This window comes from Antechinus flavipes, chromosome 1, assembly GCF_016432865.1.
Source record: "Antechinus flavipes isolate AdamAnt ecotype Samford, QLD, Australia chromosome 1, AdamAnt_v2, whole genome shotgun sequence".
Classification (NCBI taxonomy): domain Eukaryota; kingdom Metazoa; phylum Chordata; class Mammalia; order Dasyuromorphia; family Dasyuridae; genus Antechinus; species Antechinus flavipes.
This window is the reverse complement of record NC_067398.1, coordinates 669,375,400-669,388,126: the sequence shown is the minus strand read 5'-3', so window position 1 is coordinate 669,388,126 and position 12,727 is coordinate 669,375,400. Positions and strand designations below refer to the sequence as shown.

The 12,727-nt window shown below is 43.1% G+C and overlaps 1 protein-coding gene across 8 annotated transcripts in view; it reads right to left on the bottom strand.

The window, feature by feature from the left end:
- The window catches only part of ABCA7 (ATP binding cassette subfamily A member 7), a 52,318-nt gene extending 48,341 nt beyond the window's left edge, over positions 1-3,977 (bottom strand). For 3 of the 8 annotated variants that reach the window (XM_051972145.1, XM_051972147.1, XM_051972146.1), the window contains exon 1: positions 3,837-3,970. The gene's annotated coding sequence lies outside the window, so the exon portion shown is untranslated. Of the gene's footprint in view, positions 1-3,836 lie in introns of all 8 variants that reach the window. The other 5 variants (XM_051972141.1, XM_051972142.1, XM_051972143.1 and 2 more) reach the window with 3 other exon arrangements.
- Between the last annotated feature and the right edge of the window lie 8,750 nt (positions 3,978-12,727).

The window sequence follows — 12,727 nt, the reverse complement described above, 5'->3', positions numbered from 1 at the left end:
TTTACTTTTACCCCTCTCTCTTCCTGGCCTCCAAAATCTGTCCTGATTAATGACTGACTTTCTAAGATCATTATTTCAGAAAAGCTTTGTTTCATTTCACTCTCCTTCAATTTCTGTAACAACGTGAATAATCCTTGTATCCTTTTCTCCCTGCTCCTTGCATCTCCCTCTTAGAATGAAGAATCATGACAAAATCAACTTTGCCATTGTTCTTGGATACCTTGTATCAATTTGATATTCTGCAATATTACTCATCAAAATGCCTCCATTCCCTTATATCTGTTATCTCCTCCATTAGAATATAAGCTCTTTGAGTCATGAACCATTTGCTTTGAATTTATATCCCCAGAACACAGCACTTAGTGTTTACTAAATGATTTTTCATTTACTCATTCAATTCCTTATCCTACCACCCATCTCCCATAATAAGTAGTATTCTCTTTCACTTTTGTCTTCCTCTACCTAGTGCCTGGAATAAAATTGTGGGTGACTAAATGCTTATTGATTAATAAAGTGATCAAACAACATTTTCTCTAAGACTTTTTTGATTCTACCTGAACTCCAGCCAAAAATGATCTCTTCCTCTTCTGAATCACTTCAGATTTTAGATGGTCGATGTGCTCCTTTTACTGCTGATATCTGATGTTCTCTAGTCACAAGATCATAGATCTAGAACTGACAGGACCTCCACCAGCCCTTAATTGACCTAATCTCTGAATTTTCTCAGCTCCTTTCCAGCACTTACATTATAGGTTCTACAATCTAGAATCCCTCTGATTTCCCTTCCTGTACAGGCTCAGAGCTTGCCCAAGTCAGGTTTCTTAAACTGGGTTTAGCCCAAGCCAGCCTGAAGGTACAATGGGGAAGACTCAACTTAAATTGATTTCTTGGGAGGAGGTTGTTTCTGTGGGAGAGAGATAGTGTCATCCATTGTTGCCAGGGCAAGGATATTTAAAGGGGGCTAAACAGTGGGCATATCCTGCCATGCAGGGCACTGTTGTAGCTCTGCTTAGGGTGGGGTAGAGAGGTGGGGGAGAATGCTACAGACCTGCCCAAAAGTAGAGAATCTGCCTATGCCTTGGGGCCCGGAAAATAGCCCCACAAGGAGCAGCCACGAGAAGAGGGTGCCAGTCCACTCTACAGATTCATGGCACTTAACACTGTGCCTGGCACACAGTAGGACTAATAAATGCTATTTGACTGACACAGTATCTCTGCAGAGCTGGAAGGGAACTCAGCAGCCAGATGGTCCAGCACTCACAAGAACAGAAACTGATTCAGCAACACACCTGGCAAGAGATCATGTCTGCTGATGCTTAATGGATACAATCCATTCTGTTTTTTAAGGAAGAGGTTTTTTTTAATCCTCTAATTTGCTAGAGAAGCAGCAAGATACAGCAGATGGAGTGAGGAGGTTCGAGGTTCAAATCCTGCCTGAGACATTTACTTTCAGTTCATCATTTAAATCTGCTGGGTCTCTGATCCGCACAGGGGCCACGAGGAAGCAGAGTAGATTCAGCCCCGGGTTTGAGTCAGGAAAACTCATCTTCCCGAGTTCAAATTCAGCCTCAGCCACTTACTAGCTGCGTGACCCTGAATAAATCACTTAACCCTGTTGCCTCAGTTTCCTCATTTATAAAATGAACTGGAGGAGAAAATAGCAAACCACTCCAATATTTCCCTAGATAGGACAAATGTTGAAAACCATCCTTACATGTATTTGGAAAATAAAATACTATTGAAAATTAAAAAGCAAAAACAAACAAAAACAACCAAATTCTAGATAGGATTGTTGGACATACCTGAAAAAACAGTGAACGACAGTTCTTCAACAAGAAAATAAAGAACTTATATTTGATACCCTCTAAGGATCTTCCCAAGTCTAAATCCATAGATAGAACAACAGCTTCTAAAGTGCCTTACAATTCTATGTATCTATCAATATATCTATGTATCTCTATTTCTATCTACCCATCTATCCATCTACCTATGAATCTACTCAAGCTTTCACTGATGCTCCAAAGGAATTGTTCCCTCTTCTGAAGCCACTCAACCCTATGTCTGTCCCTTTTCTATGCCTGCCACCTCATCCTGCCCTGTAAGGTCAATATAAGGGTACAGGAAAAGTCTTACTATTCCAAAAATGTGAGTGTAGCACCAGCCCTTAAGTCAGGAGGACCTGAGTTCAAATCTAGCCTCAGACACAAAACACTTCCTAGCTGTGTGACCCTGGGCAAGTCACTTAACCCCCAATTGCCTCAGCAAAACAACAATAAAGTTTGAGTGTAGTTTTAATAGCTTAAAACTAAAACGTTGGGGACTATTCCTATCTTTTCTCCTTCTCATACTCCACGAACATACCAAAGGTATACTTGCTCTCCTTCTCTCCCACCCTCTCACTCTTTCCCTCTTCCTCCCTCCCTGCCTCTGTCTCTGTCTGTCCCTCTCTCTCTGTCTCTTCCCCCCTCCTCTCCCTCTCTCCTTCCTTGTCTCTCTCTTGTTTCTTTCTTTCTCTCTCTTCTCTTTCCCCTCCTCCCTCTTTTTGCCTCTGGTCACACAGCTAGTATGAGGGCAGGTTTTGAATTCAAGACCTTCTGACTTACCTATTTTCTTCTCAATCCTCCTCAGCCCTTGTAGTGTGTTTGCTTTTCTGTCTCATCACTAATTTGAATTTGCTCTTTTCAAAGTTACCACTGTTTTCTTAATTGTCAAATCTAAGGGCTACTTCTAATTTTTGGCCTTTCTATATAACACTTGACACTGAGGTTCACACTCCTCCTAGATACTCTCTTGTCTGGAATTTCTTGCTCTCTCCTGGTTATCCAACCATCTGCTTCTTCTTAATCTTCTTTACTGTATTATCACCCTCACAGGCCAGGAGTGTTCTTCATGGCTCTGCATTGGGTTCTCTCTTCTCTAAGATGATCATCTGGTGATCTCATTCACTCCCATGGACTTAATTATCACCTCTCTGCAGATGACTGCTAGATCTATATAACCAACCCAAAACGAGTCATTGAACTATAGTTTCCAATGTTTCTAAGGTCCCTCCCAGTTCTGAACCTTCTTCTGACATCCTGGGTTCTAAGAGCCCTTCTAACTCTTTATGAAAGGTAAAAGCCCCACCCTCAAACTTCTCTGTTCTAAGGCCCCCACCTCTCACTTTCTGGGTTCTAAGGGCCCTCCCAACTCTGACTTTCTAGGTTCTAAGGGTCCTCCCAGGTCTGACTTTCTGGGTTCTAAGGGCCCTCCCACATCTACCTTTTGGATTCGAAGATCCCTCCCATCTCTGACTTTTTGGAGTCTTGAGTTTCCAACTCTGACTTTCTGGAGTCTAAGATACCCCCCCCCCAAGTTCTGACATTCTGTGTTCTGAGGGCCCTCCCAACTTTGACTTTCTGGATTCTAAGGATCCTCCCAGCTCTGACATTCTCAGTTCTAAGTCCCTCCCCATCTCTGACTTTCTGGGGTCTAAGCCTCCCCCAATTCTGACGTTCCGTGCTCTAAGGGGCCCCCAGCTCTGACTTTCTGGGTTCTCTGGTGCCTCGAGGACGCTGACATTTAAGTTCTAAGGTTTCGCCCTCTCCACGCTTAGGCAGCGTGTTCTATGTCCTTTACTCTAAAGCCTAAGGTTACTTCTGTCCCGGGTCTCTTCATTCCCCACCATTCAACCGTCCAGCCCCCTAAATCCACTAGGGGTCTTAGCCCCGAAGCCCGGGTTTTCGCAGTCCCGCAGCTATAGGGCGGGGCCCTTTAAGCCCCGGAATGCTCCTGGCTCCGCCTCCGGCCCCTTCCCCGAGTGGGTGGGAGGACTCCCTCTCGCATCCCCTGATTACCTGCTCCCCCAAGTCAGGTAGAGTGGCGGGGCTCCTTTAAGGGAACCCCCCGTCGGGACCCCGCCCTCTCCAGGCCAGCGGCTGGGAACCTGTGCGCGTAGTACTTGGCGTGCCGGCCCGGGTCCCCCAACATCTCCTTAGTACTGCCCCCTCACGCCGTCATTGGCTGCCGCTCCCGCCAATCAGGGGCTTCGCTCGCGGCTCCGCGAAGCTGGGGGATGGGGGTGGAGATGCAGAGGAGCGGCCAGGAGGTTATTCTTGGGCCGCGCGGAGCGACCGCAGGTGCGCCTTAAAGGCACAGCGCGCTCCTGCGCTAGCCGCCTCTGCTTCGTCACGGGCGCCTCCGAGGCTGGGCGGATGCTCGGCTGGAGCTGCGCAATTTCCCGAGTGTTTTACCGAACCTTGTGGCATCTTCCTTTCCCGGTTTCCCTGCACGAGGCTCATGCGTTTTCTATTGCTTTGCAAACTCCCAGATCCGAGAACTGACTCGGAAACTGACTGCAGGTCACTGGGAACGCCATTTGGTCCCTCCCCCGAGACACCTAGGATCCCACTTTTTTTTTTGTTTTTTAATAACTTTTTATTGACAGAGCCCATGCCTGGGTAATTTTTTACAGCATTATCCCTTGCACTCACTTCTGTTCCGATTTTTCCCCTCCCTCCCTCCACCCCCTCCCCCAGATGGCAAGCAGTCCTTTACATATTGAATAGGTTACAGTATATCCTAGATACAATATATGTGTGCAGAACCGAACAGTTCTCTTGTTGCACAGGGAGAATTGGATTCAGAAGGTATAAATAACCCGAGAAGAAAAACAAAAATGCAAGTAGTTTATATTCGTTTCCCAGTGTTCTTTCTTTGGGTGTAACTGCTTCTGTAGGACCCCACTTTTAACCCGCCGGTGGGGGAAGCTGGGACAAGCCCGGTGCCTGGAGATTGAAAAATGGCATTCCCGTCCCCACTCCCTGCCCAAGCTTTGGCGTCCCAGTTTCCTCATCTGTAAAATGAGAGGCATGGCACTGGACGGTCTCAGAGAGACTCCCCAGATCTGACACGGGCTTTAACCAAGGAGAGACCATTGGAGCTTTGCCCCAGGGGAAATTTAGAGGGGGCCACTTTCACTACCCCGGGGCATGCTTCCTCCCCGGCAGCCCAAATGGCTCCTAGTGAGGTAGCTGCGACAGCTTAGAAGGCCGGGGTCATCCCTTCCATCCCGTCCTTCTCTCCCTTCCTCTTTTCCAAAAGCAAGGAGAGCTTCATTCAAAAACCTACTAGTCACTGAGGGTAGGGCAGTTCTCTAGGTAAAAAACCTTGGCTCCCTCCTGCAATTCCTCTCCGAGGCAACAATTCTGCCCCGGCATTCTAGATGCTAAACTTTCCCCGAGCTCAGACACCGGGTGTGTCAAGGTCCTCCGGCTCTGGTATTCTGTAACTATTTTCTGTATTTATATATATTTTTAGGGTTTGCGATTCGCTTTATAAACATTATCTCATTTGATCCTAACAACAATCCCGGAAAGCAAGTGTTATTATTGTTTCCACTTTTTACAGGGGAGGAAACTGATGATGAGAGTCATGATATTGATGATGGATGATAGTTAGCACTGATATGACCATTCCTTTGTGCCAGATATTGTGCTAAGTGCTTTCCATACAATGATCTCATTTAATTCTCCCAACTGCTATCATTATCTCTGTTTTACAAATGAGGAAACTCAGACAAAAAGAAGTAGTTTATCCCGAATCACAAGGCCAGTATATTAAGACAGGATTTGAAATAAAAACTTCTGGACTAAAAGTCCAACTCTCTACCTATAAAAATCTCTTTCCAGCTCTGACATTCTATTTTAAACATTCTACATCATAAAGTCTGTTCTAGCTTGAATAACTGTTTTGTGTTCTGAAGATCCCTGCATCCTTTTTCCTAGAATCCCTCCCAGCTCTGACTTCCACTCTTCTTGTTTCTCACTGGCCATACATATTTGCTCATTTCCCCATCTAAAATATTTTTCTTTGAGCCCACTCCTCCAGAGCTATTATTTTCTTAATAACTAAACCCCTAGAAAGATTGTTCTCTCCTTACTGTACAACACTTCCTTAACTCTTCATATCCCTCCCATCAATCAGTCTCTTGAACAGGGTCAATTTCCTACCCAGTGACCTTTTCCCATCTTCACCCCCTCCTTAACTTCTCATCATCAGCAAGTGACAGATCATTCATTGTCCTGTTTCCCATCTCATCTTTCACCCCTCTTTCTGGATACTTTCTTCTCTGAGTTTACATCGTATTTCTTGGTCCTGATCCTCTTTCTACCTGTCATTCTTCCTCCCAGGCCATAAATATGGGTACCCATGCCCTGTTCTATTTCATTTCCTTCTATACCTTACTCCCAGAAGAGTTCATCCAACATTTTCTTTCATTCTTTGGGGACTGCTGTGATGTGGCTAGGAAAACAACAGAAACAACCAAGACCACATAAACATTGGCTTTTGGGTCAAAATATCTGGGTTCAAATATCAGGTCTGTCTGTAAAATCTTGAAAAAATCATTTCAATCCCCTGAAGCTGTTTCCTTCCCTGATTAGGCCATTGTGTATTTGATCTTGGTGATAGAAAATAGCTTTTCAATTCTGTTGTTATCTCTGGTCCAAAAGTACACATCCCACTCTCCAGAACCACTGTAACAAGGAAGAATATTAATAATTTGACACTCAAAGCTGCCATTTCCTGGAAACTGAGGCAAACAGAGTGAAATGACTTGCCCAGGTCACACAGCTAATAAGTGTGGATGGATTTGAACTCATGAAGTGGAGTTTTCCTGACTCCAAGTCCAGAACTCTATGTATCATGGTACCTATCTGTCCCCTCAACCCGCTCCCCTTCCAAAAAAATAATCCACAATGGCACATGTAAATTAGACTAGATGATCCCTAAGGTCCCAACCAGCTCTGGAACCTGTGAACTTTGACTTCTTTTCAGACAAGTGACTCCCAGCCTTCTCTCCTGATCTCCAAGCCTGCACCCCAACGGGGATGACATCCTGTCTCCTCCTTCTCAACAAGAGCAGATACAAATATTCTTTGCCCCTCCCCCTGATTTCCTGCCTCTGTTGATGACATCACCATCCTTCCAGTCCTCCAGGTTTAAAGCTTGAGTCATCCCTTCATTTCCAGCCAGTTGACAAGTGCAATTGATTCTCCCTTGAAATCTCTCTCCATTTGGTTCCCCATCTCTCCACTCCCATATTCACACCCTTTTTAGGCCTTTATCACCACTGACCTGAATAGTTTTCTCCCAACTGATCTTGTGTGTGTAAAGTCTTTCTGCCTCTCCCATCCATTCTTTTCTTTTACCTTTACTTTTTTTCCTCAATAGTATTTTATTTTTCCAAATATACATGAAGATAGCTTTCAGCTTTCATTTTTGGGTAAGATTTTGTGTACCGTGTTTGCTGTCTTGGAGAGGACAAAGGGGGAGGAGAGAAGAAAAATTTGGAACATAAGATTTTGCAAAAATGAATGCTGAAAATTATCTTTGGATAGTTTTTGTATTTGGAAAAATAAAATATTATTTAAGAAAAGATTTTGTTTCAGATTTTTCCTCCCTTTCTTCCTTACCTCCTCTTTCCCCAAGAGAGCAAGCAATCTGATCTCTATTAAATACCTCCCATTCATTCTTTACTGGGACCTGGAACATTATAAAGGTACAGGTCGACCCCACCCCTCCCTACTCTCAAAAGCCTTCATTTTGCCCTATAAGGCATAGTGCAAACTCCAGCCAGCCACTGAGTCCCTCCATAGCCTAGCTTCATCTATTCTTTAGAATTTTATCTCATACTATCAAGACTTTTATATTTCTCCTAAATCAAACCACTTCTCCTCCATCTTACTCTTTTCCTGCCATCTTTCCTCTCTGACAGTTTGCTTACACCATACCTCCTGTCTGCAACATACCCAGCAAATGGAAATTCTTCCTTTCAAGGCCCACCTCAGATGACTCCTCCTCCAAGCAGCCTTCCCCGCTGTCTGTCAATGACCAACTTCAGTTTTAGGATCCTAACAATGAAGCAGGCTGCTCACCTCCTGATGGAGGCTATCAAATGATAGCCTGCACTTATGTAGCTCTTTAAGGTCTCATATAGTGCCCTACAAATACTATCTTCACAACAATCTTGAAGAGTATTACTGTCCCCATTGTATAGATGAGGAAATTGAGGCAGACAGAAGTGACTCACTCAGGACCACATAGCTGGTTAATGTCTGAGTCTGAATCTGGAATCAGGTTTTCCTAGGCCAGCCCTGAACATCATCAGCTGAACTATTTAGCCACCTCTAAATGTACTTAAAGCAGAAATGGTCTTTGCAGAATCACAGGCAGTTTCAGAGCTAAGAGGGCAGGCAGCCAGAGTGATCTGAATAGGAGCAGAAATCCCATTTAATGAGATAGAGTGTTCTGCTTCTAGTTGACCATTCTGGTCCAGAGTTCAAGTCCATTAGGCTGGCAAATATCGCAAAGTCATCTTTGTATGGGAGGGGCAGGGTAAGTCCTCACAGAGGATGGCAGCTTGCCGTGGCCGAAGGCCAACCAGCGGGCATCTGGGGAATAGGTAAAAGCTTTGGATGAGGGCTGTGTCCCTAGGGAGTGGTGGGTAGGGAACATGGAGTCCTTGAAGGAGGAGGGAGTCTGGAGCCAGGAGGGTGGAGAAGGAAGCCTGGAATCTTCCTTTTTGAGATTCTGCCAGAGGGAAGGAGACTTTCGAGATCTAATCTAGCCCCATCATTTTTGTAGATGAAGAAAATGAGAGGAAAGGTTCCACCAAGGGGGCAGCTAGATGGCATAATGGATAGAGCATCAGCCCTGAAAGATCTGAGTTAAAATCTGGTCTTAAATACCTAAGACTTCCTAGCTATGTGAACCTAGGCAAGTCACTTAACCCCAATTGCCTCACAGAAAGGAAGGAAGAAGACTCCAACAAGTCACATAGATAGTAATAAGTTAGATAGGAAGCTCTGAGTAGTGCAGTGGCTAGAGCATTTGACCTGACTTTCAATCTGACTTCAGACATTTACTGACTGTGTGACCCTGGATAAGTCACTCAATCCTATTTATCAGTTTCTTCATCTGTAAAATGAGCAGAAGGAAACAAAAAATTATTCCATTATCTTTGCCAAGAAAACCCCAAATGGGGTCACAAAGAGTTGGATACAACCAAACAATAAAAAACAGATTTACAAAGCAAAGTCCTGTAAGTAGATCTGGCCCATTTGGAAACAGAAACTCTTTGGTGGTTTACTCACCATTTTACAGGTGAGGAAACTGAGGTCTTGAGAAAATAAGTAACCTGGTCAAAGTCACATAAATAGCAGGGCTGGAACTCTCCTCCAGATTTCCTAATGGGCCCAATGAAGTTCGATAATAGCTCATCACATTAGGGGAAAACCAGGGCCTCAGAAACTGACCATGGATCCACAACTGGAAGACCCTGGACCCAGTCCAACCTAAAGGCTGGCGGGGCTAAGTAGATCTGCCCTAAGTTGGTGACAGAAGGTGTTTAATTGGCAGATAAGAGATTGGAACTCAGATCCTGTGATCCCATCATTCTTGACTCTTTGCTCTATACCATAGAACTTGGTTGCATAATTATGGGCTGGTCATTTTATGTCTCTGAATCTCAGTTTCTTTACCTATAAAATGGTATGGTAATACCACAGAGAGCTTTTGTGAGGAGAACCCTTTGGAACATAAAGCCACATTTGGGAGAAATGAAACTGTTGTTTTTATAAAAGACATGTCCTGGTCCTGCTCAGATGTGGGGGGCAGCAAGTTCCCAGTAGGGTTAAGCTACGCTTGGCTCCCATCCCTGATAAGATCATAGAAACAGATTTTTAAGCTGGAAAGAACATTGCTCTCTGTTGTGTTTGACGCTTCATGAACCCATTTGGGATTTTCTTATGGAAATAATGGAGAAGTTTGTCATTTCCTTCTCCAACTCATTTGACAGTTGAGAAAACTGAGGCAAACAGATTTAATTGACTTGCCCAGGGTCACACAGTTAAGCATTCACATCTTCCTGACACCAGGCTAGGTGCTCCAACCTAGCCCATGGAGAGAAGGAAAGAACCTTAGAAACTACTGAATCCCATATCCCATTCTCAGATGAAGAAACTAATGCAAAGAAAAATGAAATGATTTTTTTTCAAGATCATAAAACTAGGAAATGTTTGAGGCAGGATTTGAACCCAGGACTCAAAGTCCAGTGTCCTAAATGTGGATCAGTATGGTGACGCCATGGTGAAGATCCATTCCCTCGATGGGTGGAGAAGGGGTCAGGGATCACAGAGATAGGGCATTTCCTCTCTGCAAATTGATCCCCTCCACATTATCTTCCAGTGTCCACTTTAAATGTCACCTCCTCCAGGAAGCATTTCCTGATCTAGAAGTTGGGAGGGCTTTTTTTCTCCTGCTTGTCTCTCAAAGCACTTGTGTTACTTGGAGAGGGAGGTTGATCATCATGTCTTCTTCTGGTGGTGTTGCAAATCTATGAATCATGAACCACTGTGGACCCCCAAGAAAAAGGACCCCCAAAAGTCCTCCAGACTGTTGGAGAATCTCGTGGTGGGTAAGGGGGAAGCCTAGTAAAAGATGTCACCAGTGAAGTGTGTGACCAAGGAAGGGGGCTGGTTGTATGGTGAGTTGGAGGGATGGAGGGAGCATGGCCTGTGAACTGCATTGTTCTTCTCAGTATGCCCAGGGAACTTTGAGAACTTTCCTGTAGTGGCTGGAGTCCCTCCATTGGACTGATGGGAGGGCAAGTATTGTAGGAACTCATTGGAACAATTGGAGCTTCTTCCTATTTCTGCCTTCACACCTCTCCCACCCAAACTCTTCTCTACTCACACAGCTTCTACCTGAATTTAAGCATCACCTCCTGCCTGGATCATTGTAACAGCTTTCATTGATCCCTCACTTCAAATCTCTTCCCATTCCAGTCTGCCCTACATATTCCTGCCCGAGTCATTTGACTATGTGACTCCCCTATTCAAACAACTTCGCAGATTCCACATTGCTCTTGTTTCAAAAAAGCTTCTCTGTCCGGCATTTAATATTCATATTTATTAAATAAAAATAAAATGTTGGAAATTGAGGGGATGCTCATCAACTGAGAAATGGCTGAAATAAGTTGGAGTATTGTGAATGTAATGGAATACTATCGTTCTATAAAAAATGATGAGTGGAATGAGTTCAGAAAAACTTGTAGGGACTTACATGAACTGATGCTAACTGAAGTGAGCAGAACCGGGAATACATTGTTCACAGTAACAGCAACATTGTGTAATGATCAACTACAAAGAAGCCTTCTCAGCAATACTGTGATACAACACAATTCCAATAGTAATACAGTGATGCAACACAATTCCAAAGAAATCATGATGGGAAATGCTATTTACATCCAAAGAAAGAACTATAGAATGGAGTTCAAAGCATCCTATTTTCACTTTAATATTTTTTATGGCTTTTTTTTCTTTTTGGTCTGTTTCTTCTTTTACAATTAATATGAAAATGTTTTACATGATTACACATATATGACCTATACCAAACTATTTGTTATTTTAGGAAGAGGGAGAAAGAAAAAATTGGAATGCAAAATTTTGTAAAAATGAAAGTTATACAACTTTTTTTGTGGTGATGAGGAATTGGAAATTGATGGATTGGGGAATGGTTGTGCGAGTTGTGTATATGAATGTGATGAAATACTATGGTTCTATAAGAAATGATGAGCAGACAGATTTCAGAAAAGGCCTGGAAAGATTTACATGAACTGATGCTCTGAGTGAAATAAATAGAACCAATCAGAGGAACAATGTAAAACGCTGTATGATAACCATCTTTGACAGACAAGACAATTCCAATAGATTTGAAATGGAAAATATCACCTGCATCCAGAAGAACTATAGATACTGAATGCAGATCAAAACATCCTACTTTCACTTTTTTGTTGTTTTTTCTTTCTTGTGTTTTTTTCCCTTTTGTTCTGATTTTTCTTTCACAACATGACTGATATGGAAATATGTTTAACATGATTGTATATGTATAATCTATATCAGATTGCTCGATGTCTTGGAGAAGGAGGGAGAAAAATTAGGAATTCAAAATATTAAAAAAGGAATGTTGAAAACTATATTTCCATGTAATTGGGAAAAAATACTATTAAGTGGGAAAAGATGAATGCTATAAATTGTTTTTACATGTAATTGGGAAAAAAAATAAAATGCTATTAAAAAATAAAGCCCTCACATCCTGCCTCCAGTCTGTCTTTCCAATCTCACTTGACATAAATACTCCTTCTCCATTCGGCAGTCCAGCTAAGTGCCCTTCTCCTTCTCCTGCCAAGAATTCCCTCCCTCCTCACTTCTGCCTCAGTCTCTCTAAGATGTAGCTCAGGTACAATTTTGTACATGGAATCTTTCTTGATTTTCCCAATTACCTTCATTGTCAGAGAATTTAACAACAGTGTGTGTAAAATATAAATAAATGTTTGTTAATTTTATATTTATGCAATAATACATGTTTATAGGCTCAAGAGTAGAGATCGTCTTATTCACTGTACTTGTATCCTCTGCACTTCACATATAATAATTGATTGACTGGAGTCTGTCTCCAGTGTATGACCGAATCCCCTATCCAGCAGGTGTTTAATAAATGTTTGCTAAATGAATGAACCAAAGGGAACTGGCAAAGGGAGCTCTTTTGTTCACCAAGACACTTAGTAAGCCCCAGAAGCAGACGTTTAACCCATCATATGCCCAGTAGCTTTCAACGGCCAGATTCCCCAAGACTTCCCAGTTCGTATCTTGCCTAGATTCCTTGAGCATCAGACACGACCTTCATC